Source organism: Myotis yumanensis, unplaced genomic scaffold (genome assembly GCF_028538775.1).
Source record: "Myotis yumanensis isolate MYYU_CA2020_CCGP unplaced genomic scaffold, mMyoYum1.0.hap1 SCAF_1, whole genome shotgun sequence".
Classification (NCBI taxonomy): Eukaryota; Metazoa; Chordata; class Mammalia; order Chiroptera; family Vespertilionidae; genus Myotis; species Myotis yumanensis.
The window spans coordinates 49,108,028-49,133,006 of record NW_027223752.1 but is presented as its reverse complement, the minus strand read 5'-3'; the positions used below and the strand labels follow the sequence as shown (position 1 = coordinate 49,133,006).

The window sequence follows — 24,979 nt, the reverse complement described above, 5'->3', positions numbered from 1 at the left end:
AATATCAGCATAATATTCTATTGAGTAGATGTATGATTTAACCATTCCTAATTATTGAACATTTTACTCCTCTGATGATAATGTTGATGAAAATCTTTGTGCATAAATGTCTCCATACTTGATTATTTTCTTAGGACAGGAATAAAAATGTTCAGTCAAAAGGTAAGAACTTTAAAAAATTATACATATTGACACATTGCTTTCTAGAAAGGTTATGCCAATATTTAATATTAGTTTTAAAAATCTTTCCTAATTTTATAAACAAAATTATCTTACTTTAATTTGTATTTCTTTGATTATAAGTGAAGTTGAGCATTGTAAATTATTTTTAAAACAATTACATATAAAATATTTTTTTTTAGCTTTCTAAATATATATTGTTGAAAGTATTACATATGTCCCCTTTTTCTCCCATTGACTCTTTCTAGCCCGCCCCAAACCCCCATCCCTGGCCTTCACCATCCTGTTGTCTGTGTCCATGGGTTATGCATATATGCATACAAGTTCTTTGGTTGATCTCTTTCCACCCACCCCAGCAGCCTTCCCTCTGAGAGTCAACAGTCTGTTCCATGATTCTATGTCTCTGGATCTGTTTTGTTAATCAGTTTATTTTATTCATTAGATTCCACATATGAGTGAGATCATATGATACTTGTCTTTCTCTTACTGGCTTATTTCACTTAGCATAATACTCTCCAGGTCCCTCCATGCTGTCTCAAAGGGTAAGAGATCCTTCTTTTTTACTGCTGCATAGTATTCCATGGTGTAAATGTACTACAGCTTTTGTATTCACTCATCAACTGATGGGCACTTGGGCTGTTTCCAGATCTTAGCTATTGTAAATTATGTTGCTATGAATATAGGGGTGCACACATTCTTTTTGATTGCTGTTTTGGGTTTCTTAGGATATATTCCTAGAAATGGGATCATTGGGTCAAATGGCAATTCCATATTTAATTTTTGAGGAAACTCCATACTGTTTTCCACAGTGACTGCACCAGTCTGCATTCCCACCAGCAGTGTAGGGTTCCCTTTTTTCCACAGCCTCTCCAGCACTCTTGTCATTTGTTGATTTGTTGATGATAGTCATTATGACAGGTGTGAGGTGATACCTTACTGTTTTTTAATGTACATCTCTCTGGTGATCAGGACCATGAGCATTTTTTTCATATGTCTCTTGGCCTTCTGTATGTCCCCTTTGGAGAAGTGTCTGTTTAGGTCCTTTGCCCATTTTTTAATTGAATTGTTTGTCTTCCTTTATCAGATGTATCATTGCAAAATATATTCTCCCATACAGTGGGCTCTTTTCATTTTGTCGATGGTTTCCTTTGCAGTACAAAAGCTTTTTATTTTGATGTAGTCCCATTTGTTTATTTTCTCCTTAGTTTCTTGTGCCCTAGGAGATGTGTTCGTAAACATATTGCTATGAGAGATGTCTGAGTAAAATCTTTTTATTTTATTTTATTGTTTAAAGTATTACAGATAGTAGTACATATGTCTCTTCCCCCCCCTCCCCCGCCCCCATTGACCTTCCCCCGGCCTCCCCTACCCCCCTGGCACATGCCCTCACCCCCCGCCCCAGTGTCTTGTGTCCATTGGTTATGCTTATATGCATGCATGCATAAAAGTCCGTCCTTCGGTTGATCTCTTACCTCCCCCAACCCCCAACACTCCCCAGCCTTCCTGCTGTAATTTGATAGTCTGTTCCATGCTTCTCTGCCTCTGTATCTATCTTTTTGTTCATCCGGTTATAATGTTCTTTATTATTCATAAATGAGTGAGATCATGTGGTGTTTCTCTTTCACTTCCTGGCTTATTTCACTTAGCATAATGCTCTCCAGTTCCATCCATGCTGCTGCAAATGGTAAGAATTCCTTTTTTACAGCAGCATAGTATTCCATTGTGTAGATATACCATAGTTTTCTAATCCACTCATCTGTTGATGGGCATTTAGGCTGTTTCCAAATCTTGGCTATTGTAAACTGTGCTGCTATGAACATACGGGTGCATATATCCTTTCTGATTGGTGTTTCTGTTTTCTTGGGATATATTCCTAGAAGTGGTATTACTGGATCAAATGGTAGTTCCATTTTTAAATTTTTGAGGAAACACCATACTGTTTTCCACAGTGGTTGCACCAGTCTGCATTCCCACCAGCAGTGAAGGAGGGTTCCTTTTTCTCCGCATCCTCTCCACACTTGTCATTTGTTGATTTGTTGATGATAGCCATTCTGACAGGTGTGAGGTGGTACCTCATTATTGTTTTGATTTGCATTTCTCGGATGATTAGTGACTTGAGCATGTTTTCATGTGTCTCTTTGCTTTCTGAATGTCCTCTTTCGAAAAGTCTATTTAAGTCCTTTGCCCATTTTTTGATTGGGTTGTTTATCTTCCTTTTGTTGAGTTGTATGAGTTCCCTGTAAATGCTGGAGATTAAATCCTTATCGGAGATAACATTGGCAAATATGTTCTCCCATGCATTGGGCTTTCTTGTTGTTTTGTTGGTGGTTTATTTTGCTGTGCAGAAGCTTTTTATTTTGATGTGATCCCATTTGTTTATTTTCTTCTTAGTCTCTCTTGCCCTAGGATATGTATGTGTCTGTAAAGATATTGCTACGAAAAAATATGGAACGCTTCACGAATTTGCGTGTCATCCTTACGCAGGGACCATTCTGATCTTCTCTGTATCGTTCCAATTTTAGTATATGTGCTGCCGAAGCAAGCACTGAGTAAAATATTTAAAAAATATTTTTAAAAGATAATGAATGCCTTACCTGGCTGGTTGCTCAGTGGTTAGAGCATCCGCCAGAGGACTGAAGGGTCCTGGGTTAGATGTCCACTCAAGGGCAGGTACCTTGGTTCCAGATTTGATCCCTGCCCCCATCAGGGTGTGTGTGAGAGGCAACCAATCAATGTGTCTCTCTTCACGTTGATGTTTCTCTCTCTCTCTTTCTCTGAGAAAATCAATGGAAAAAATATCCTTGGGTGAGGATTTTTTTAAAAAGATAATGAATGCTTCATACATTATTTTTTAAGGGGAAATATTTTAACTAGAATTAATGATTTATTGTTGTAGTTTTTCCTTTTAATAGATAATTTAATCTTTTGAATAGTAGTTATTATAAAAACCCAATCAGTTGCCCCAGAGGCAATCACTGTTATCCGTTCCTTCTGTGTAGTTCCAGAGGTATTGTAGATCGTGTGTGTGTGTGTGTGTGTGTGAGAGAGAGAGAGAGAGAGAGAGAGAGAGAGAGAGAGAAAGAGGAGAAACACTAGGTGAATTATGGAGAACATTTATTAAAATACTGTCTAGTTCAGATGTGGTATTGTGTACTAAATTGTATAGTAAGAATTAGAAAGGGTCTAAAAATGATTAGTATCTGGCTACTGGCCTAGGAGGAAGAAAAGCAGGGTCTGGTAGTATTTGGCACTAATTTTTTATAAGACAAGTGTCCTTAGCTCTTTTTATTATTGGATCAATTCTTTGACAATAGCACTTCTGTTTATTTTCTAGTACTGATCCAAAATGGAAAGCCAAGATTTTGAAAATTAGATAGTTGGTACCTGAAAGAAACTCTTTAAAGTACAAAAGCTATTTTGAGGTATTTAGGAGAACATTTAGGGGGAAAGATACTTTATTCTTAGGTATTTTATGATTTCTTGATGGTTACAGTTTTAGCAGAATTTTAATTACTTTGTTGCTTAACAGTAAAAGTTCGAGCTTGAATAATTGCAAATAAAATTCATCATTTTCTTAAATTCTTATTTACTTAATTCAAAACCAATCAGCCATGACATAAACATTTTAAAAATATATTTTATAAAGATTTTCATACTAATAGTATAGTAGTAATTTGTCTCATCTAAGAACTTGGAGCTTGACTTAAATGTCATTACTAAATAAGTAGTTCAAGCAATAAGAGTCAGAGGTTTTAATTGGATTCTATAGAGTTTTTAATGCTTTATGGCAAAGATATTTGTTTTGGGATATATTTTTTAAGTCCCTTGTTTCCAGAAATAAAATTTTGGATGACTATTGTCTATTGAATACTAACTCTCTTTGTGGCCCAGGTTAAGTAATGGTATTTAAGACCTCCTATTTGCTGGAATTTGTGTCTCCTATTCCAGATTAATTAAAGGGCTATAAAGGCTGCTAAAGAATATCCACCTAGTGATTGGTAATATTTGAGGAGTTTAAGAAATAATTTATCAGAGGTGGGAAAAGACAATTTGGATTTTTTAAATATTTAATTTTGAAATAGTTATATATTTATTGGAGAATTGCAAAGATAGTACAGAGAATCCCCATATACCTTTCACCCAGCTTCCCCGGATGTTAACATCTTATATAATTATGATATGTTTATCAAAACTTAGAAAATCATCTCGATTTTTAAAAAGAATTCAACAAACCTTGATTTTGAACACCTGCTATGTGTAAAAGAGTGTTTTAGCTGCTGAAATATGTACAATATTGGAAAGCAAGTAAAGGTTGCAGATAATTATAATAAACTGGCAATCTTAGTCTCTCTCAGAACAAATTCTCAGATTATTGAACACATGTATTGTTGGTACTTAAAAAGTAAGAGTGATCACTAGGGAGCCAGCATGGGTTTACAGAGAACAAGTCATGCCATACTAGCCTCACTTTTTTTCTTACAGGGCAGGTGAACTGGTCGGCTCCTCAGCAGATATTCTAGCCATAGTCTATCTAGAATTATAGCTACATTTATTTGATTTTTAATTTTGTGCTAGACACTGATTAAATGCTTTACATAGATTGCCTCATTTAGTCCTGTTTTAAAAATAAGGAAAGGGACCCCTGCGATTATACAGTAATACCTTTGACAGCCTTTTAAGATACCTTTGTAGACAAGAGAAATGTCGTCCAAATAATTTACATAGGTAGATGGATCTGTAATTCATTAATGGTCCGATGTTAAAAACAAACTACAGTTTATTCTTAGTGGTATGCCTCAAGTTGCTCTCATCCCCCATGTCGTATTTAAGATGTTTATCAGTTACTCTTAAAATTGTGAGGTGTGTGCTAGTATGTTTGTTGTGTGACAGAATCAGGATCCCCTAATTTTAATAATTAAAATGCAAGACTATATCTAAGAAAATATTTGTTACAGTACTTTTATATTTGATGTGTATGTATTGGATAGGGACAAACAAAGCTCTGTAATTGAATTTTAAAAAAATCTGCACAGGTGCAGAGTTGGAGACTTGGAGACCTAACAGCAGTAGGTGTTTGTTTTTTAAGCAGATGAAGCCTGGATGTATCTTCTTATTTGTCTGAAGTTGGTGAGTCAGTGATTTGTTATAACTGCCCCAAAGGCTAACAGCCACTAAAAACATTGTTTTGAAGCATGTTGTCAAAATGCTTTGTACACTGCATTTAGCTTAGTATTCTCAGTTCTGTTTGTCACATTTTAAGGAGGCATTGGTAAACAATGTATTCAGAGGAGAGTAATCGGTATGAAGCCCATGTCTTGAAAGAGATTCTTGCAAAATAATTGAAACATTTAAGATTTTTAGCCTGGAAAAAAAGGACGCTTTAGTGGGATATATGGTAATGCTTTTAAAATTGGGTAACTGAATGATCTTTCAGATCTTCCTGTCTCAAATCTGTAATTCTGTGAAAAACAGGAAGGAATGGCATGTGGAAGAAGAATTAAACATATCTTTTGCATTCTCAGAGAATAGAAGTAGGAACAGCGAATGAAAAAGGAAGGGAAATACTGATACATAATGATGTTTTTAACTATTGAAATGAAAATAGAGTGTACATTCTGTCATTGCGGCATTAAAGTATGTACTGAACAGAGTTTGATCAAGCAATTCTCTAGGGACTTTTCCAGCTCTGACCTTTTTTTTTTTTTTAATTCATTGATTATAATTCCCCATAGCAAAACTTTCTGTTAGGTATATTACTTGTTCTCAACACCTTATAGTTTCATATAATATCAAGTGTTAGTAATAAAATATTGTTATGCAAAATTAAATTACAGTAGAACATTTAATACATTAATAATGTATAACTGTCACCAATATCTAGTTTCAGAACATTTCATCACCCCAAAAAGAAATCTTGTACCCATTAAACAAACATTCCCCATTCCTTCTTTTCCCCCAGCCCCCGGCAACCATTAATCTTCTTTCTGTCTCTGTAGATTCGTCAATTCTGGATATTTCATATAATGGAATCAAGCAATATGTGCTGTTTAGTGGATTGCTTCTTTTACTTAGCATATTGTTCTCAAGGTTCATCCATGGTGTAGCCTGTAGCACTACATCATTCCTTCTTATGGCTGAATAATACTTGTATAGGTATAGCACATTTTGTTGATCCTTTTATTCATTCATTGATGAAGATTTTGGATGGTCTGCTTTTTGGCTATAGTGAATTCTGCTACTGTGAACATTAGTGTAAATTTTTTTGTTTAAACACCTGTTTGAATGTATCTATCTAGGAACAAAACCTAGATAGATATAGAAATATAGAAATTATGTGATTGTGTAATAAAGAAATTATATGATTAACTTATTGAGGAATTACTACACAGGGGTGAGCAAAAGTAGGTTTACAGTTGTATGTGAAACACAGTTTATTTTTTGTATTATTTATTCATTATTGTATTATTTATTTGTATTACAACGGTAAACCTACTTTTGCACACCCCGCGCTATTTTCCATTGCAGCTATAACATTTTACATTCCCAGCAACAATATATGATGGTTTCACTTTCTCTACATCCTTGACGTTAATTTTTTTAAAATTATAGCTATCCTAGTGGGTATAAAGTGGCATTTCATCATGTTTTTTATTTGAATTTACCTAATGACTAGTGATGCAGAGCATCTTTTCATATGCTTATTGTCCATTTGTGTATCTTTAGAGAGATATCAATTCAAGTCTTTTGTCCAATTTTTTATAGGTTGTCTTTTTGTTGAATTATTAGAGTTACTTATATATACTGGATCTAGATTCTTGTCATACATGATTTGTAAATGTTTTCTCCTATTCTGTAGGTTTTCTTTTTGCTTTCTTCATAGTATCTTTTGATGCACAAAATTTAATTTCAGTAAAGTCCAATTGATCTGTTTTTTTTTCTTTTGTAGCTCATACTTTTGGTGTCATATATAAGAAACCATTCCCAATCCAAGATCATGCAGATTTAACCCCATGTTTTCTTCTTGGAGTTTTATGGTTTCAGGTGTTATATTTAGGTCTGCTCCATTTTGAGTTAACTTTCCTATATGGTGTGAGATAGGGGTTCAAATTCTTTTTTATGTGGATATCCAGTTATCCTGGCACCATTTGTTGAAAAGACTATTTTTTCCCTATTGATGGTCTTGGCATCCTTGTCAAAATCAGTTCATCATAAATGAATGGGTTTATTTCTGAACTCGCAATTCTTTTCCGTTTATCTGTATGTCTATCTTTATGCTAGTACTGCATGATTACTGTAGTTTTTAGTACATTTTGAAAGAGAATGAGTCCTCCAACCTTTTTTTTTCTTCAAGAGTTTTAGGGTTGTTTAGGATCCCTTGCAATTCCATATAGATTTTAGGATCACCTTTTTCATTTCTGCAAAACTAGTTGTTGAGATTTCGATAGGGATTACATTGAGTCAGTAGATCACTTTGGGGGCTATTGCTATTTTAACAATTTTAAATCTTCCCACCCATGGACACTGAATGCCTTTCCATTTGTTTAGTTAGATCTTCTTGAATTTCTTTCAGCTTTCTTTTGTCACATTCAGTGTACAAGTCTTTTTTAAAAGATATGTTTTTATTGATTTTAGAGAGAGTGAGAGAGGGAGAGGGGAGAGGAGAGAGAGAGAACATCAATGTAAGAAGCATCAATCAGCTGCCCTAGTCATGTTTTATTGGTTTAATAGCCCATTTCAGAGCTTTCTGTGCCCCAGGGGATCAAACCCACAACCTGGATATGTGCACTGACTGGGAATCGAATTGGTGACCTTTAGGTACACAGGACGATGCTCTACCAACTGAGCCACACCGCCAGGTCAGTGTACAAGTCTTGCAGTGCAGAATAATGACACCTCTCCTCCCTCATGAACTCTACCTCCCTCCAAGTCTTTCAGGAATATCCAATTCAGAAAAATATTAATTAGCAAAATTTGTTCCATTTCTTTTTTAAAGTTTGTTGTAGAATTTGTTTCATCTATTTTATATTACTGTAAGAATTACCCACTGAAAGAATAATAGTGTGCTGAAAATCTTCTCAAAAATCCAAGAGCTTATTTTGGTTCTAGGGTACCTTTAGTAGTCCATCAGCTAGGTGTATTATCTCCATGCCTGTTTCAGTTAGGACCAACAGCCTTACACAATAAGGACATTTATTAGCTTAAGATAAGTGGAAGTCAGGCACAAGGCTTCCGGATTAGTTGGTCAGCACTTTAATAAGGACAGCAAGGATTCAGATTCTTTGCGTTGTTTCATTCTATTATCCATAATGCTGGCTTTATACCAAGGCAGGATTTTCCTTGTAGTTGTATGATGGGTGCCAGGAAGAAAAAGTCTGGCTTCCTCTTAACAGAAAAGACAAACTGAACCAGAAGCTACCAGAAAACCTTTTCATATCTGATTGGCATGATTCCTCATTTCTGAATCAATTTCTGGCAGAGATAGTCTCACCCTTGAGCCCAAGTCAGTTCTCCAAGTTGCTGCCACTTACAGTTATGGAATGGATTTTGGAGCAGGATATTGGTTGTGTCCTATTGCTCTGAGGTTTTTTCTCTATTCTTTTTTTGTTATACTTTCATAATGAGTAAAAGTAAAAATATGCTTAGTCATGTTTTTTGGTTTAATTGCCCAGTTCAGAGCTTTCTGTCATGTAAAGCAATATAGCAATTATTAAGCATTCCTTTCTTAAAAAAGAATGTTGGAGTAGTGAAAAGATTGGAATAGTTGGCAAATTTGAATTTGTATTTCCTTATAACCAATAATTTTTAACTGCTTTCACAACTAGATAATTGACTTAGCTACCATTTACATAGAGACTCTAGTGATTTGATTTGTATCTCCTTTCTCCAAGTTGCCTGAAGCGTTGTGATAAAGTGGAAAGTGAGCTGGGTTAAGAGTAAGGTTCTAATTAATTCTAGCTTCACTGTCTTCCAGTTACGTGTGATCATGGACAAATCACTTCATCTCTGACCTTAACAGTCTTTTCTATAGGCTGAGATAATACTACCTATCTTCTCACCAAATTGTGTTTATGGGAGTTCAGTAAAATTGTGTGAAAGAAGTGTGAAACGTATAAAGTAGCACACAATTTTAAATTGTCTTAATATTACACTAATTAAAGAGTAGGCAGTTAAAAGGAGGAAACTTAAAAAACGAGATACTGGCTCTAAAAAATAAATAATTGATCTTAGATTCTAAGTACTCAAGCTATATCAGTAGAAAATAAAGATGTGTTCAGCTTTTTTAAAGTTAGATGCTTCATGACTAAAAGAAAGACATTTTATAAAATATCTATGTGAAAGCTTGATTCTAGTTAATGTAACATAGAAGCTACCTTTCAAGTATTCTCCAGAATTTTTTTTACTTCTAATTTTTGCTGTGGTTTTATGGGTAAAGCTGTTTTTGAAGATAAGTATGGAGTAAATTGTAAATTTATAACGCTTTATATGGTTTGCAGGAAATGGATATATTTATTTGTTTATTTTAGTTATTGCTTTTTTCTCATATGCATTTTGCTTTTCTTTCTTGGAACATTATTCTTTTAAGAATCTTGAGGTTTCACACAGGAATGTGGATGGAGTTTGGATGTTATCACCAAATGGGACCACATTTCTTTGCTGAGAACTCTGAAAAGCAAAACTTTGTGTTTGGAGTTTAATGAAACTAAGATGACACTAAGAAATTTGATTTTTTTAAATACTATTTAATATATTCATCATGTCTACAGTTAATGTAGATGTTCAGTCTGAATATGTTAATAAACTATAAAGTATTAAGTATAGTGTTTCTCTGTGTCTTATCACTATTGGTGAAATAAAGCATAAATGCTTCTTGAATTGATTATCATTTACCTTTTGGTTTTGAGCTACTTGCTGTTATCCATCATGTTGGATTTGGGGCATTACCCTTTTCTAAATGAGAAGATCGATCTCACAGTATGTCTTTTTTTGTTATATTGGAAACTTGAGGCCTAGTGCATGAAATTCGTGCATTGGTAGGGTCCCTAGCGGCTGCTGGCTGCCAGCCAGGGCCTCCCTCCCTTCCCCCAGCCAGCCCTGCCCCCTGGTCGAACTCCTGGATGACCTCCCGGTCGAGGGTACAATTTGCATACTACGCTTTTATTATATAGGATACTGTATATAGGCATTGAAGGGAAAGAAGAACTAACATGTTGACTCTGCTACTATGTACAAGCATACCAAGTACCTAACATTTATGTCATCTTATTCTTCCTCCAACCTGAAGGGAGAGTATTAGTGTCCCTTTCATTTTACAAAAGAAAACATTTAAATTTGGAGATTATGTAACTCAAAATTACTCCAATGGAGAAATCCCACTGTCTCTCCCTCACTTTCTCCTACTGTCATTACATTTTTCATACCTGCTTTCATGTAATTACTACAGTCCTCTGAGGAAGATGTTTTGTGTTTTTTTTTTCAAATGAAGAAAAGAGTTAACAGGAGTGTACAGTTTAAGAATAAGAATATACACACTATATATTTGCTTTTCTCTAAAAATACCACTTAGTCATGATATATTATACTTTTTATTCATTATTGGACTTGATTTACAGAAGTGTTAAGAATTTTTGCATCCACATTTATGTAAGATTTGGCCTTGTGCAATGAATTGAAAAGTGTTCTTTATTACTCAATTTTTTAGATTTTTTTATAATTGGCATTATTTATTTCTTAAATATTTGTAGAATTCACCAGTGAAGCCATTGGTCCTAGAGTTCTTATTATGGAAAGATTTTTTACTATAATTCCGATATCTTTAATAGATATAGAATTGTTCTGGTTATCTATTTTTTCTTTTTTAAAAAATTAAATCTTTATTGTTGAAAGTATGACATATATACCCCTATTTCCCCCATTGACCTCTTCTAGCCCGCCCCTGTCCCCTGTCTCCTGCCCCAGGCCTTCACCACCCCATTGTCTGTGTCCATGGGTTATGCATATATGCATACAAGTTCTTTGGTTGATCTCTTCCCACCCACCCACCTCTGCCTTCCCTCTGAGATTCCACAGTCTATTCTATGCTTCTATGTCTCTGGATCTATTTTGTTCATTAGATTCCACATATGAGTGAGTTCATGTGATACTTGTTTTTCTCTGACTGGCTTATTTCATTTAGTGTAATACTCTCCAGGTCCCTTCATGCTGTCTTCTTTTTTTACTGCTGCATAGTATTCTATGGTGTAAATGTACCACAGCTTTTTTATGCACTCATCTGCTGATGGGCACTTGGGCTGTTTCCAGATCTTAGCTATTGTAAATTGTGCTGCTATGAACATAGAGGTGCATATATTCTTTCTGATTGGTGTTTTGGGTCTTTTAGGATATATTCCTAGAAATGGGATCACTGGGTCAAATGGCATTTCCATATTTAATTTTTTGAGGGAACTCCATACTGTTTTCCATAATGGCTGCACCAGTCTGCATTCCTACCAACAGTGTAGGGTTCCCTTTTCACCACATCCTCTCCAGCACACTTGTCATTTGTTGATTTGTTGATGGGTAGCCATTCTGACAGGTGTGAGGTGATACCTCATTGTCATTTTAATTTGCATCTCGGATGATTAGTGACTTTAAGCATTTTTCATATGTCTCTTGGCCTTCTGTACATCTTCTTTGGAGAAGTGTCTAGGTCCTTTGCCCATTTTTTAATTGGATTGTTTGCCTTCCTTTTGTTAAGTTGTATGAGTTCCTTATATATTTTGGATATTAACCCTTTATCAGATGTATCATTGCCAAATATGTTGTCCCATACAGTGGGCTCCCTTTTCATTTTGTTGATGGTTTCTTTTGCTGTGCAGAAGCTTTTTATTTTGATGTAGCCCCGTTTGTTTATTTTCTTCTTCCTTTCCTTTGCCCTGAGAGAAGTATCTGTAAACATATTGCTAAGAGAGATGTCTGAGATTTTGCTGCCTATGGTTTCTTCTAGGATTTTTATGGTTTCATGACTCACATTTAATTCTTTTATCCATTTTGAATTTAATTCTTGTATATGATGTATGTTGGTAGTCTGGTTTCATTTTTTTGCATATATCTGTCTAATTTAACCAACACCATTTATTGAAGAGACTGTCTTGACTCCATTGTATGTTCTTGCTTCCTTTGTCAAATATTATTTGAGCATAAAGGCTTGGGTTGATTTCTGGGTTTTCTGTTCTGTTCCATTTGACCTGTATGCCTATTCTTGTGCCAATACCAGGCTGTTTTGATTATAGTGGCTTTGTGGTATAACTTGATATCTTTCATTGTGATCCCTCCAACTTTGTTCTACTTTCTCAAGATTGCTGCAGCTATTCAGGGTTTTATTGTTTTGTTTTGTTTTTTGGTTCCATATAAATTTTTGGAGTATTTGTTCTAGATCTGTGAATATGCTGCTGGTAAATAATAGGGATTGCATTGAATCGGTAGATTGCTTTGAGTAATATGGACATTTTTATGATGTTAATTCTACCATTCCATGAACACGGTATATTCTTCCACTTGTTTATATCTTTATGTGTTTTTTTCAATGTCCTTACAGAAAAGGAGAGAATGTTTTACTGCATAGGCTTAATTTGCTCTTTTATTTCTAATTTCTTAAGGTCATTGATTTCAGGCCTTCTTTTCTAAGATTTACAAGTGTGTCTTTTGGTTTCCAGATTTTGGGGAATTTTTTTAGATGTTCTGATTTTAATTTAATTATATTGTGATCAGAGAATATACTTTGTCTGATTTTAAAATTTATTGAGAACGGTTTTATGGCTCAGAATATAGTCTGTCTTGGGTAATGGTTCCACATGTACTTGAAAAGAATGTGTATTGAGTGGAATGGAATGTTCTATAAATGTCAGTTAATTCAAAGTGGTTGGTAGTATTGTTCAATCTGCTGTATTATTAGTTTTCTGTCTTGTTCTATCAATTTTGGGGAGAGTAGTGTTGAAATATCTGATGATCATGGATTTTCTATTCTTCCATGCAGTTCATTCAGTTTTGCTTTATGCATTTTGAAGGTGTTAGTTTAGGACTCTTATATCCTCTTGAATTGGTTCCTTTATCATTATGAAATGACCATATTTATCTTTCATAATAGTCTTTGCTGTGAAATATACTTTTCCAGCTCTCTCTTGATTAGTGTTAGCCTGGTATACCTTTACCATCTTTTAATTTTAAACTTTTTGTTTGTATACCTAAAGTGGATTTCTTGTATACCACATTTTATCTAATCTGACAGTTTCCTTTTAATCAGGAGTTCAGACTAATTACATTTAATGTGATTACTGATGTAATTGGGTTTATGTCTGCCATCTTGCTATTTGTTTTGTATTTGTCTTTATCAGTTCTTTGCTTTTTTAGTCTTTTCCCATCATTTTTGTTGGAGGGATCCTTCATAGTTAAATTGTTTTAACTTCTCTCCATAATGAAGTATGATATAACATGTCAGTCCCTCAATATTGGCTGAAAATGGAAGAAAGAAAAGAGTATCTGAGGTAACAGATACTGTTCCACAGAGTCAAACCATGTTGTATTGAAGCCTTACCTATTTTTAGGTTAGTTTGACTTGGCCCTAGAAATGAATGGCCCTCTCTATCTAGGCCAGATTCTGTTAATTCTAAGTGTGCTATTGCCTGCTGGGCTTGCAGCCATATTTGTAGTTTCAGAGTCCCAATAAGCCTGACATAGGTTTAGAGATGAATCCAGATTTCTACTAGGTCAAAAAGAATTCATTCTTATTCAGTCCAGATTTCCAGGGTTATTCAGATAAGGATCTAGTATGAGATCTAGTGGTAATATGTGATTTTTACCTGGAATAGCCTTTCATATATATTCTCTGGCTGCAGTGATATCTGTTTAATAGTTCAAAGGTCCTAAAACATTGATCTTTTGTACAGAAGATAACCATTAATCTCATATTACTACTGCTTTGGATACTAAGTTTTCTTTAGTTGATTTTTATTGACTTCTTGGGCTTTTTTCCTTTTGTTTTCTGTAAGAATATTAGCACATTGTAACATCTGCAAACACTTTTATAACAGATTGGAATGTGAAAACCCCAATCCTGAAGGAAGATGCCTTTACAGTGAAGTCTTTGTACACTTATGGAGTGGTACCTTTCTTTAATCACGGAACGAGCTAATATGTCATGATAGAAAATAGTGGACTTTGATTTGAAAGAACTATTATAGTCCAGGTTGAACCATTTATAGCTTATTTACCTTGAGCAAGTCAGTTAATCTCTTTGTTACTCAATTATTTCCATCTGTAAAGTATATGTACATATGTTGGAGGTGGGGGAGGGTGTGATTAGATCTGCCTTTTTATTGTGTATGTCATTGTGAAGATCATAATAGATGAAGATGTAATAGCACCATGGAAAATGTGTAAAACACTATACAAATACAAATGTAAAAATAACATTTATAAAATTATTTTCTCAGCTCAATCAAGTTGTATTCTTATCTTTGAGAAACTTTAAATATTGCTTCACCTAAGTAGTTTATTTCTTTTATCACTGATAGTTTAAAAAAAAGGAAATGAAGTATATGTAGGTTGTAAAATGAATGGAAAACACATGGTATTATCTTAGGCAATGGTTATAAATTACCTCTAAAAATTTATAAAATCTTGAAGTATTTTGTACTTTTATACTAGTAAATGTGATTGAAATTTTTAGTCATCTTTTTTTCCTCTTTACTCTTAGGCTTTGAAAATTCTTAACAGTTAATATTTTATGAAATGTGCATGTGGATTTTCCACTTTGGATTATGAAAAATTATTATTTTTTTAATCAGTCTGGTTGTTTCTTGTTGTCTAGGATGATTCTGGACTGCTCTTCCCCTCCTAATTATGCATTGAGGAGAATGCAAACTAATTTAATATAAGCTCAATCTCTATATATTAAAGCCTAAGCAACTGTTCTACTGGTCACTGTGCTCAACGCAGAAGCTGCCCCTGGCGGTCAGTGTGCTCCCACAGCCAACCTCCCACAGCCAGCCAACCTCCATGGCCCTGATCAGCCCCCGATCGCTGGCCAGGCTGAGGGACCTCACCCATGCATGCACAAATTTGTGCACCGGGCCTCTAGTATGAGTATAATTAAGAAGTTAAATATGTCAGAACATAAATCACAATGATTAAAATATGAGGGTAAACTTTGGTACCTTTGACATTTTTTAGATTACTTCACTATGTTAAAACGGATCAGTGAGAGAATCCTCTTGATTGGTTCAGTCATTCATTAAGCAAATATTAGCCCAGCCAGGTGGCTTAATGGATGAATGTTGACCCATGAACAAGGAGGTCGCAGTTCGATTCCCAGTCAGGGCACATGTCTGGGTTTTGGCTTAATCCCTGGTGGGGGCCATGCAGGAGGCAGCCAATCAATGATTCTATCATTCATGTTTTTATGTCTCTCCCTCTCCCTTCCTCTCTCTCTAAAAATACTAAAAATATATTTTAAAAACACAAATATTAATATAGTATCTACTATTGTATTTACATCTCTCTCAGCCATTACTAGATTGTTGATACCTTGATGCTATTCATATTCAACTTTTGGTTCCTGTAGCTATCTACCGCTACACAGTAAATTACCTCAAAACTTAGAAGCTCAAAGTTTTTATTATCTCTCAGTAGGTCAGGAATGCGGGAACAGCTTAGGTCTCTTACAAGGCTACAATCAATGAGTTGACTGGGTATGCAGCCCATCCATCTAAAGGCTTGCTGTGGAAAGATCCACTTCCTAGCTCTGTTGGCAGGATTCATTTCCTTGTTGGAATTGGCCAGAAGCCTCCCTTGGTTCCTTGCCACATGGACCCCTTCATAAAGCATCTCCCTCAAAGTAGGCAATCAAGATCAGAGCAAGTAAGTGAGAGGGCAAGAAAAAGTGCCAGCAGGAAGGACATTATAATCTTTTATAACCTAATCAAAGAAGTGATATCCCATCACTTTTGCCATATTCTATTCTTTAGAAGGAAGCCACTAGGCCCAGTCCACACTCAGAGGAACAGGACATCACACAAGCATGTGAATACCGGGAACAGAGATCATTGGTGGTGCATCATAGAAGTCTGCCACCCAGTCCCCAAGCCCTGGTGCTATAAAATAACAACTTGTTGAGTGAATTAACTCTTTCCCATGCAGGCTCCTAACTGGTAGCATGTCTTTGTAAGAGGGCTGGGCAAAGGTACAGATTCAGTTTGAGACGGTAAAACAATAACTTGCTATTTAGGGATTCTTTTAACCATGTCCCTGATATCATTAATGATTCGCTTTAATGAAATCAGTTAATATTCGTAAAACGTCAAAATCATTTTATATCTTTAGGACCTAAATGAAACCAGGAATGCTATTTAAGAATATCAGAATACATGCAGTATATAATTTAATGGGAATTCAGAAATAGTCTAATAGCAAGCTATATTTTGAGATGATTCAAGCTTCCCAGTCATTCCCAACACACATATCATTTTATGACCTGGGTAGACATAATGATATATCAAAATCTGTGCAATTGAAGTATAGCTAAATTTCTAATATAACATGATCTTTCTTAAACACACACACACACACACAAACTTTTAACAAGCTGGAATAAGCAAGTATTGGATCATGGATTTTTTTAAAAAATTTTTTACATAGTTTAAATGTTGAGGCAGTTTAATCTTTAGAAGAGAACTAAGAAATCTCATCCTAGACTTGTAACATGTTAGATATTAGAAATGACTTATCCAACCTTAAATTTTTACAGATGAGGAAATGGCTCCCTGTGACATACTCAGACTTGCTGGTGTAGAGCCAGTGCCCGATCTAGACTTGATTCTATTCAGTGCACTGTACCATACCACATTGCTAATAATAAACTGGAACCACTTAGGGATTTTTAAAAATACTGATTCCTATCCCCTACCCAGACATTCTGATTTAATTGGTATGGGGTGGAACTTGAGCATTGGGATTTTTAAAAGCTCCAAGTTTGGGAACATGCTCCATAAAGGTATTACTGTGCTTAAGGACTTGGAACCAGGGTAAAATCAATAATACAGACTTCTATCCATTTTGATTTTTTAATCATATATTTGGCTAGGGTTTTTTTTTCTGGGCAGTAAGAAAAATATTTACATTGAAAAATAGCCAAGAGTGCTGCTGAACAAAGGCTTTCTTAATAAAGCTGCCCTTCCACTCATAAGTATGTATTTTGTAAATGAGATAGCCTGCAACAAGATTCTTCATACTCATGAAGTAGGAGAACAGTTCTTTGACACTGATCAGACAAGGAGAAAGTCTTCTGCCATCTGTGTTGTGGCATGCTCTGCTGTTGTTTTAACTAGATAAAAACAGACTGTTTATGAGGTTGTTCTAATATTTTAGAGCAAGTGTATAAATATAAAGAGGCAAAGAAATGGTACCAAATGTAAAAACAAAAGGCCTTTCCTTTGAAAGTAAGTTCATCAGGATTTGTTTGACATGCTGGATTGTTAATAACACGTTCTGTGTATGTCCTTGGTACTGCATGTTGCAAAGGATGTGAAATTTGCAGTTTGTTATAACCATTCTACAGAGCTGTCATGTACTCTTTTGACACAATGCTGACGAAACATTGTAACTAGAAAATACTAAATCTTTTTCAAGATATCCATTCTTTTAAACGAAATCTTTCCTTCTTAATGGCACGTGTGAGAAGAGTGAAGAAGAGTTAAGAATAGGAGATTTTGCCCTGGCAAGCATCTCAGTGGTTAGAGCGCCAGCCTGGTCACCAAAGAGATTTGATTCTAGAAGGCACATACTTGGATTACGTGTTTGCTCCCCTCCCCAGTCTGGGTGTGTGTGGGATACAACTAGTTGATGTGTTTCTATCACATCGATGTATCTCTCTCTTTTTCTCTCTCTACCCTCCCTCTCTCCCTTCCACTCTCTCTGAAGAGCAATGGAAAAAATATCCTCAAATGAGGATTAATCAGAAAGAAAGAATAGGAGATTGTGATCAGATTGAAGCATTTAAGAATTTTAGATCTTTTATTGAAGCAGTGGCAGGATGATAATGAGAGGCTATATATTTGAGTTGCTAGCATAGAGGTTAAAGGGGATGTATTAGTTTTCCATTGCTGTCATTACTACAAACTTAGTGGTTTAAACAACAAAAACTTATTATCTTATGTTCTCCAGATCAGTAAGACAACTCGGGTCCCACAGGGCTAAAATAAAAATTTCGGCATGATGGTGTTCCTTTCTGGAGGCAGTAGGGCTGGATTCTTTTTCTTGAAATTGTAGGGCTTACATCACAGTTGCCTTGTTAGCTGTTAGATGAGGGCTCTTCCCAGCTCCCGGAGACTACCCTCATTTTTTTGCTGTAGCCTTCCTTCCAACATTTTAAAAAGCCAGCAACAACAGGTCAAGTCCCTTTAAGACTTGCAATATCTCCTCCTTCTGTCTCATCTCTCTGATCCATCTTCTGTTTTTCTCTTCCACGTTAAAGGACTCATGTGATTAATTTGGGACCACTGGGAAAATCCAGGATAATCTCTTCATCTCAGTGTCCTTAACCTTAATTATAACTGAAAGTCCCTTTTGCCTTGTAGAAAAAGCTAGGCTGGAGGTTAGGGAAAAGGGGCAGGATATCTTTGGAGAGCCTTTATTCTGTCAAAGGGGGCTAGGTTCCTGGAGTCAAGGAAGCCAGGTGTCAGTTTTGACATAACTGTTGAAAGTCTTAATCTATCCAACAAATAATTTTTGATTACTTACTATGTACTGGATATTACAATAGGCACTGAGGTTACTGTGGTAAACAAGGTAAGGCATGGCCCCTGCCCTTATATGTATAGCAGTATACTTATAAAAAACAAGCAAATCAGATATAGTCATGCTTTATAACAGATTCTTTGTGTGTTTTATATTTATGTGAGTTATTTGAAAGCAAGTACTAGTGTAGTGCTTTTTGTTTTGGCCCTTTCCTCACCCTACCACTGATACTGTTATAATTTAACCTAGTTATAAATAACTGGAAAGGAGCAACGGGAAGGCCAAATAGTATAGGTATGTCATTTGTGCAGCTTTGCCAGGAAACAGCAGTTTAACACTCCCCAGGGGGCCACCAGTCTATTCCCTGTAGATCCTGGGGGAAGGAAGGGACTGGAGAGGGGGAGAATAGACGCATACCCCATAAAGTCTGGGTGAAATAGGGGAGGTACTACCCGTCAGTCACACCTGGGAACAGGTCATTGGCCAGAGTAGGCATGGCCACTGCAAGCACAGGAGCATTTGAAATACTTAATCCCCTAAACAAAGGAGTTAGTGCTCTTGCTTTCTCTTGTGCTCTTGGCTCCTGGCTCTTGGTTAACTCCTGGCTTGCGTGGCTCCCACACTCCTGCATTTTCCCACATGGCCCACAGCCAGGTGGACCCCACACAATGGACTAATGGACTGCAACTAGCCTAATGCTGTACCGAATCCAATTCCAACATGGAAATGGAAATTTTGGACACCGGCTCTGCTTCTAGCTTTATTGAAGGGATATAATTGCATGAAAATAAAGCTTTCAACTACATCTTCTCATCCTCCCGTGGGGGCCTCCTTAAATGCTTATTCTATTGGTACCCCAAGAACCCCACTCCCACTAGCAAAGGAGAAAGGCAATCTATGCGTTTCTCCGATAACACCACTACAATAGTGTTTTACATACTATCAGGGGTGGGCAAACTTTTTGACTCAAGGGCCACAATGGGTTCTTAAACTGGACCGGAGGGCCGGAACAAAAGCATGGATGGAGTGTTTGTGTGAACTAACATAAATTCAAAGTAAACATCATTACATAAAAAGGTACGGTCTTTTTTTTTTTTTTTTTTTTTTTTTTTAGTTTTATTCATTTCAAACGGGCCCTATCCGGCCCGCCGGCCGTAGTTTGCCCACGGCTGTACTAGATGCTCAACAGATATTGTTTTGTTTTTGTTTTTAAATCTTTATTGTTCAGATTATTACATTTGTTCCTCTTTTTTCCCCCCATAACTCCCCTCCTTCCAGCTCCCACCCCACCCTCCACCCTCACTCCCCACCCACTGAGTTCATCCATAGGTGCATGATTTTTGTCCAGTCACTTCCCGCATCTCCCACACCCCTTTTCCCCCAAGAATAGTCAGTCCATTCCCTTTCTATGTCCCTGATTCATTATAGTCACCAGTTCATTCTGTACATCAGGTTATTTATTCACTTGATTCTTAGATTCATTTGTTGATAGATGCATATTTGTTGTTCATAATTTGTATCTTTACCTTTTTCTTCTTCTTCCTCTTCTTAAAGGATACCTTTCAGCATTTCATATAATACTGGTTTGGCGGTGATGAACTCCTTTAGTTTTTCCTTATCTGTGAAGCTCTTTATCTGACCTTCAATTCTGAATGATAGCTTTGCTGGATAAAGTAATCTTGGTTGTAGGTTCTTGGTATTCAGCACTTTGAATATTTCTTGCCATTCCCTTCTGGCCTGCAAAGTTTCTGTTGAGAAATCAGCTGACAGTCGTATGGGTATTCCCTTGTAGGTAATTGAGCCTCTTTCTCTTGCTGCTTTTAAGATTTTCTCTTTGTCTTTTGCTCTTGGCATTTTAATGATGATGTGTCTTGGTGTGGTCCTCTTTGGATTCCTTTTGTTTGGGGTTCTCTGCGCTTCTTGGACCTGTAAGTCCATTTCTTTCTCCAGGTGGGGGAAGTTTTCTGCCATTATTTCTTGAAATAGGTTTTCAATATCTTGCTGTCTCTCATCTTCTGGCACGCCAATGACTCTGATATTAGTCCGCTTAAAGCTGTCCCAGAGGCTCCTTACACTATCTTCACACTTTCGGATTCTTTTTTCATTTTGCTTTTCCAATTGGGTGTTTTTTGTGGAATCTTTGGTTTGATTCTTGTGCTCCTCTGGTCTACTATTGGGTATAATATTCTTTATTTCAGTCCGTGTATGCTTACTTTCTAATTTCTTTATCGTAGCATCGAGGGTCTCATTAGTTTTCGTGAGGCTCTGCACAAATTTATGGCAAGCCCTCAAAATTGCAATTCTTAGCTCCATATCCTCCATTTCTGTCATGTTTTTTTGTCTCCGCATCTTTTATGCTTTCTTGGTGCACTCAACAGATATTGTTAACAAGGCTTACTTTGTTTTTCCTTGTGTTGTTAGGAACATGAATTAACTCTCTTTTCTGCTATGTTCTACTCCAAAAGCAGTGAGGAATTTTGAGTTCAGTAATCCAGATTCAGATGACAATTTAAGATTCTGCTGAAGAATTTTTTAAAAGGCCTTAAGAATGATCGTGTACTCCATTTTATTTTTCTTAGTAAGAATTCTAAAGTGCTAAAGGCAGTTTTACAAAAGCTATCATATAATTTGCTAAACTTTTGATTTTCCCCCCTGCATTCAATAGCCAGAAAGTATTTACCCAAGTAAAAAATAATCAGTAATTGCTTTAAACCAGTATTCATCAATAGATAGTGAAGAATTGCCAACCCAGAAGCACATTAAAATAAACTCCTCAATATGTTTTTTCTTTGAATGGATAGACTTTTAAAATAGTGAAAGAGATTTATTATCTGTTATTTACTACTATTACAGCTTCTGTCTTTCTCCTATACAATTCCCTAATGTGCTCTCACTATGTGCTGAGTGTCAGTGTACTCTTTATGGAAAACCCACAAGAATCTTACCAATTGTTCAAAAACTTCTAGAGGCAGTTATTCTTAATTTTTTGGGGGGATGGTCAAGGTTACAATTCTGTATTACATAATTTCCCAAAGCAGCAATGGGGAATTTTAATAATGATGGATTGGAGTAAGCTTAGTAAGTAAGTATGACACTTATAATCTACCCAGGTATTAATTTCAAACTTGACCATTACAGAACTTTTTAAAAATCAGAACTACTAGTGAATGACTAAATATACTTGTAACACAACTTTGGGCTACAAAGTGTAAAAATCACATGGGTTCTTATGGCATCTTAATACATACCAAGTTCTCCATCCAAAATTGCTTTATAATTCTTTGGCCATTTAACATTATTCATGGATAATTTCTTATCAGTAAGTATGACTCTTTATGTCTCCAAACAAATAGCCTAAATATATTTATACAAAGATTTCATTTCTGAAAAAAAATAACTTTTGGAATAGTGGATAGAAAATTCACTTGATTTGCTTATGGAGAGATAGCTATTGTCGTATTAAGTTTGGATAATACTAACTTGGGTGAAAAAAGGTGATAACTACTTTTATTTTTTAAAAGTGGATTAATGTACTATAATTTTTTAAATGTTACTAGATAGTGTTGATTTCTGTAAACTTTTGACATTTCAGTGCCTAAGAAAGTGTAGCATCCTATTGGATATAGTTCATATGCAAAAATTCTTACTGAGTGGAAACTTGAAGAAAGCTGGAAGTGTATCAGTGAATGGCACAACAAGAAAAATGATTGAGGTTCTCTTGATTCTTTTGAAAAGAGGGAAAATACCCTTCGTGATTATGGACATTAAAATAAAGGAGTAACTAAAATATATGCTGTGCACAGAAAGACAGATGAAATTTACTGTCTTACTGAAAAATTTTTACAGGTGCATTGCATCTTTAGAAGGCAGATTTGAATTATTAAAGCAGTCTTTGTTTAGTAAATTGAGCGTCTACTATGACTACATGGAGGAATAAGCAAGTTTTAACAGATGTTGAAACTAAAATGGCCTTAGTGAACAGTTAGGCAATTACATACAAATGGCTTCAGTTAGAAAGGATAAGCCATATCTTTTTCCAAATGTGTTTCTGGGAAAAATAATCCTAACTTCTTGAAGTGGCCATTTCACTTCTAATTGAATATAGTATTAGGAATACAAAAGGCCTAAGGCAAAAAAAAATGTTTTCTTACAGAAGTTTTTGTTTTTCATTTGAAATTAGTGCAGTTATAGATTGGCCTTTTTAAAAAACAACAACAATCTTATTCTTTTAAATAAAGTGTAACAATGTAAAATTGTTGATAAACTTACTAACAAAGCTGTGAACAATTGTATCCTTAAAAAATAAGTAATCAGCACTAACCGGTTTGGCTCAGTGGACAGAGAGTCGGCCTGCGGACTGAAAGGTCCCAGGTTCGATTCCAGTCAAGGGCATGTACCTTGGTTGCGGGCACATCCCCAGTAGGAGGTGTGCAGGAGGCAGCTGATTGATGTATCTCTCTCATTGATGTTTCTAACTCTCTAACCCTCTCCCTTCCTCTCTGTAAAAAAAATCAATAAAATATATATTTAAAACACACACACAAAAAAAACCAAGTAATCATTGAGTTTCACTTAAATACAGGTATTTGGCTGAATATAATTTTTAGAAATAACACCTAAGATAAACAGGAATAGAATAGATTAAATATGATTAAATATGGACAGATAGCAGATTTGTACTTATTGTTTTTTAAATTTAAATTAATTCCTGTAGTATATAGATTTGAATGTTTCGTGCCATGTGTACATATAATATATAATGGAAGCTTATAGTACTAGTGGATTAGCAAGATAAATAAACTCTGCAGAAGAATAGAATTAATTCTGAAATATTGTTATCTGATTTACATTTTTGTTTCACCTTGTCCAATTTATTCAAACAACTAATTTTTCCCTGATAATAAAGGTGGAAACAAATGATTGTTTTACTTTTTTTATTTTTAGAATGCTCTTATGCATTTGAAGTAGAATTAATCACAAAACATTTTTCCCTTCCTGAAATTCTCTGACTATAAATCAGTATTTTTTTTTTTAAAGACAACTTTAATGGAAGTTCTTTTATGATGCCATTAAGTCATTATCAGGATTTACTCTTCATTTAGGTAGGGTTGTGATTGTTTGTAGATTAGATTCCTTTGCAGGTGATGCACTACCTAGAAGAACTGACATTTAGATTATTGATCCCACAGTGATTCTACATGTCAGGACAGAGCGGTGATATTTGTCACTGCTCTATCTTAAAAGTAGCCAGAATAAACAAGAGAATTGTTACAGACTATAAACTCCAAACTAAATATTCTAGAAAAACCTTAATGAGCTAAAGGTTATTTGTTTAATTATCATAAAAAAATTTTTCATGAACATGCAGTAAAATTGACTTTTTCTATGTACAATTGATGAATTTTAAAATGTCTGTAGATTCATTAACCATCATCAAAGTCATTATCCAGACAGTTCAATTAATTCATAAAACTTCATGCTATCCCTGTCACTTTGCAGTTGCACCTTCTCCAGCCCATCAGTAACTCTTGACAACCACTCTGTCGTTTTAGTTTTATTTTTTTCAAAAATGATCATTAAATGGAATTATACAGTATGTAGCTATTTGAGGCTGTTAGCATAATGCCTTAAGATTACTTTTAATTGCTGAGTAGGATTCAGTTGTATGGATGTACCAGAGTTTGTTTATCCATCCATTCATTCATTGAAGGACTTTGAGTTGTTCAAGCTTTTAGCTAATTTGAATAGAGAAGCTATAAACATTCATGTACAGGCTTTTGTGTGAATGTGAGTTTTCATTTCTCTTGGGTAAATACATAGTGGTGGGATTGATGAATCAGGTGGTAGTATATAATTTAACTGTATAAGAAATTGCCAAACTTTTTTCTAAAGTGGTTATACCATCAGAAGTGTATGATAATTCTAGTTCTGCCTACTTGTCAGCACTTGGTATGGTTAGTCTTTTTAATTTTAGCCATTCTAATAGGTTTGCAATGATATCTAATGATTTTAATTTGCATTTTCCTAATAG

General features: G+C 35.3%; 1 protein-coding gene and 1 non-coding gene across 3 annotated transcripts in view; one reads left to right on the top strand and one right to left on the bottom strand.

The window, feature by feature from the left end:
- GLCE (glucuronic acid epimerase) overlaps positions 1–24,979 on the top strand; it is a 98,312-nt gene that overhangs the window by 9,870 nt on the left and 63,463 nt on the right. The gene's annotated exons all lie outside the window — the stretch shown is intronic.
- On the bottom strand, positions 2,620–2,726 carry LOC138999776 (U6 spliceosomal RNA). Its single transcript, XR_011469449.1, has one exon. It is a non-coding gene; the product is annotated as a U6 spliceosomal RNA (small nuclear RNA).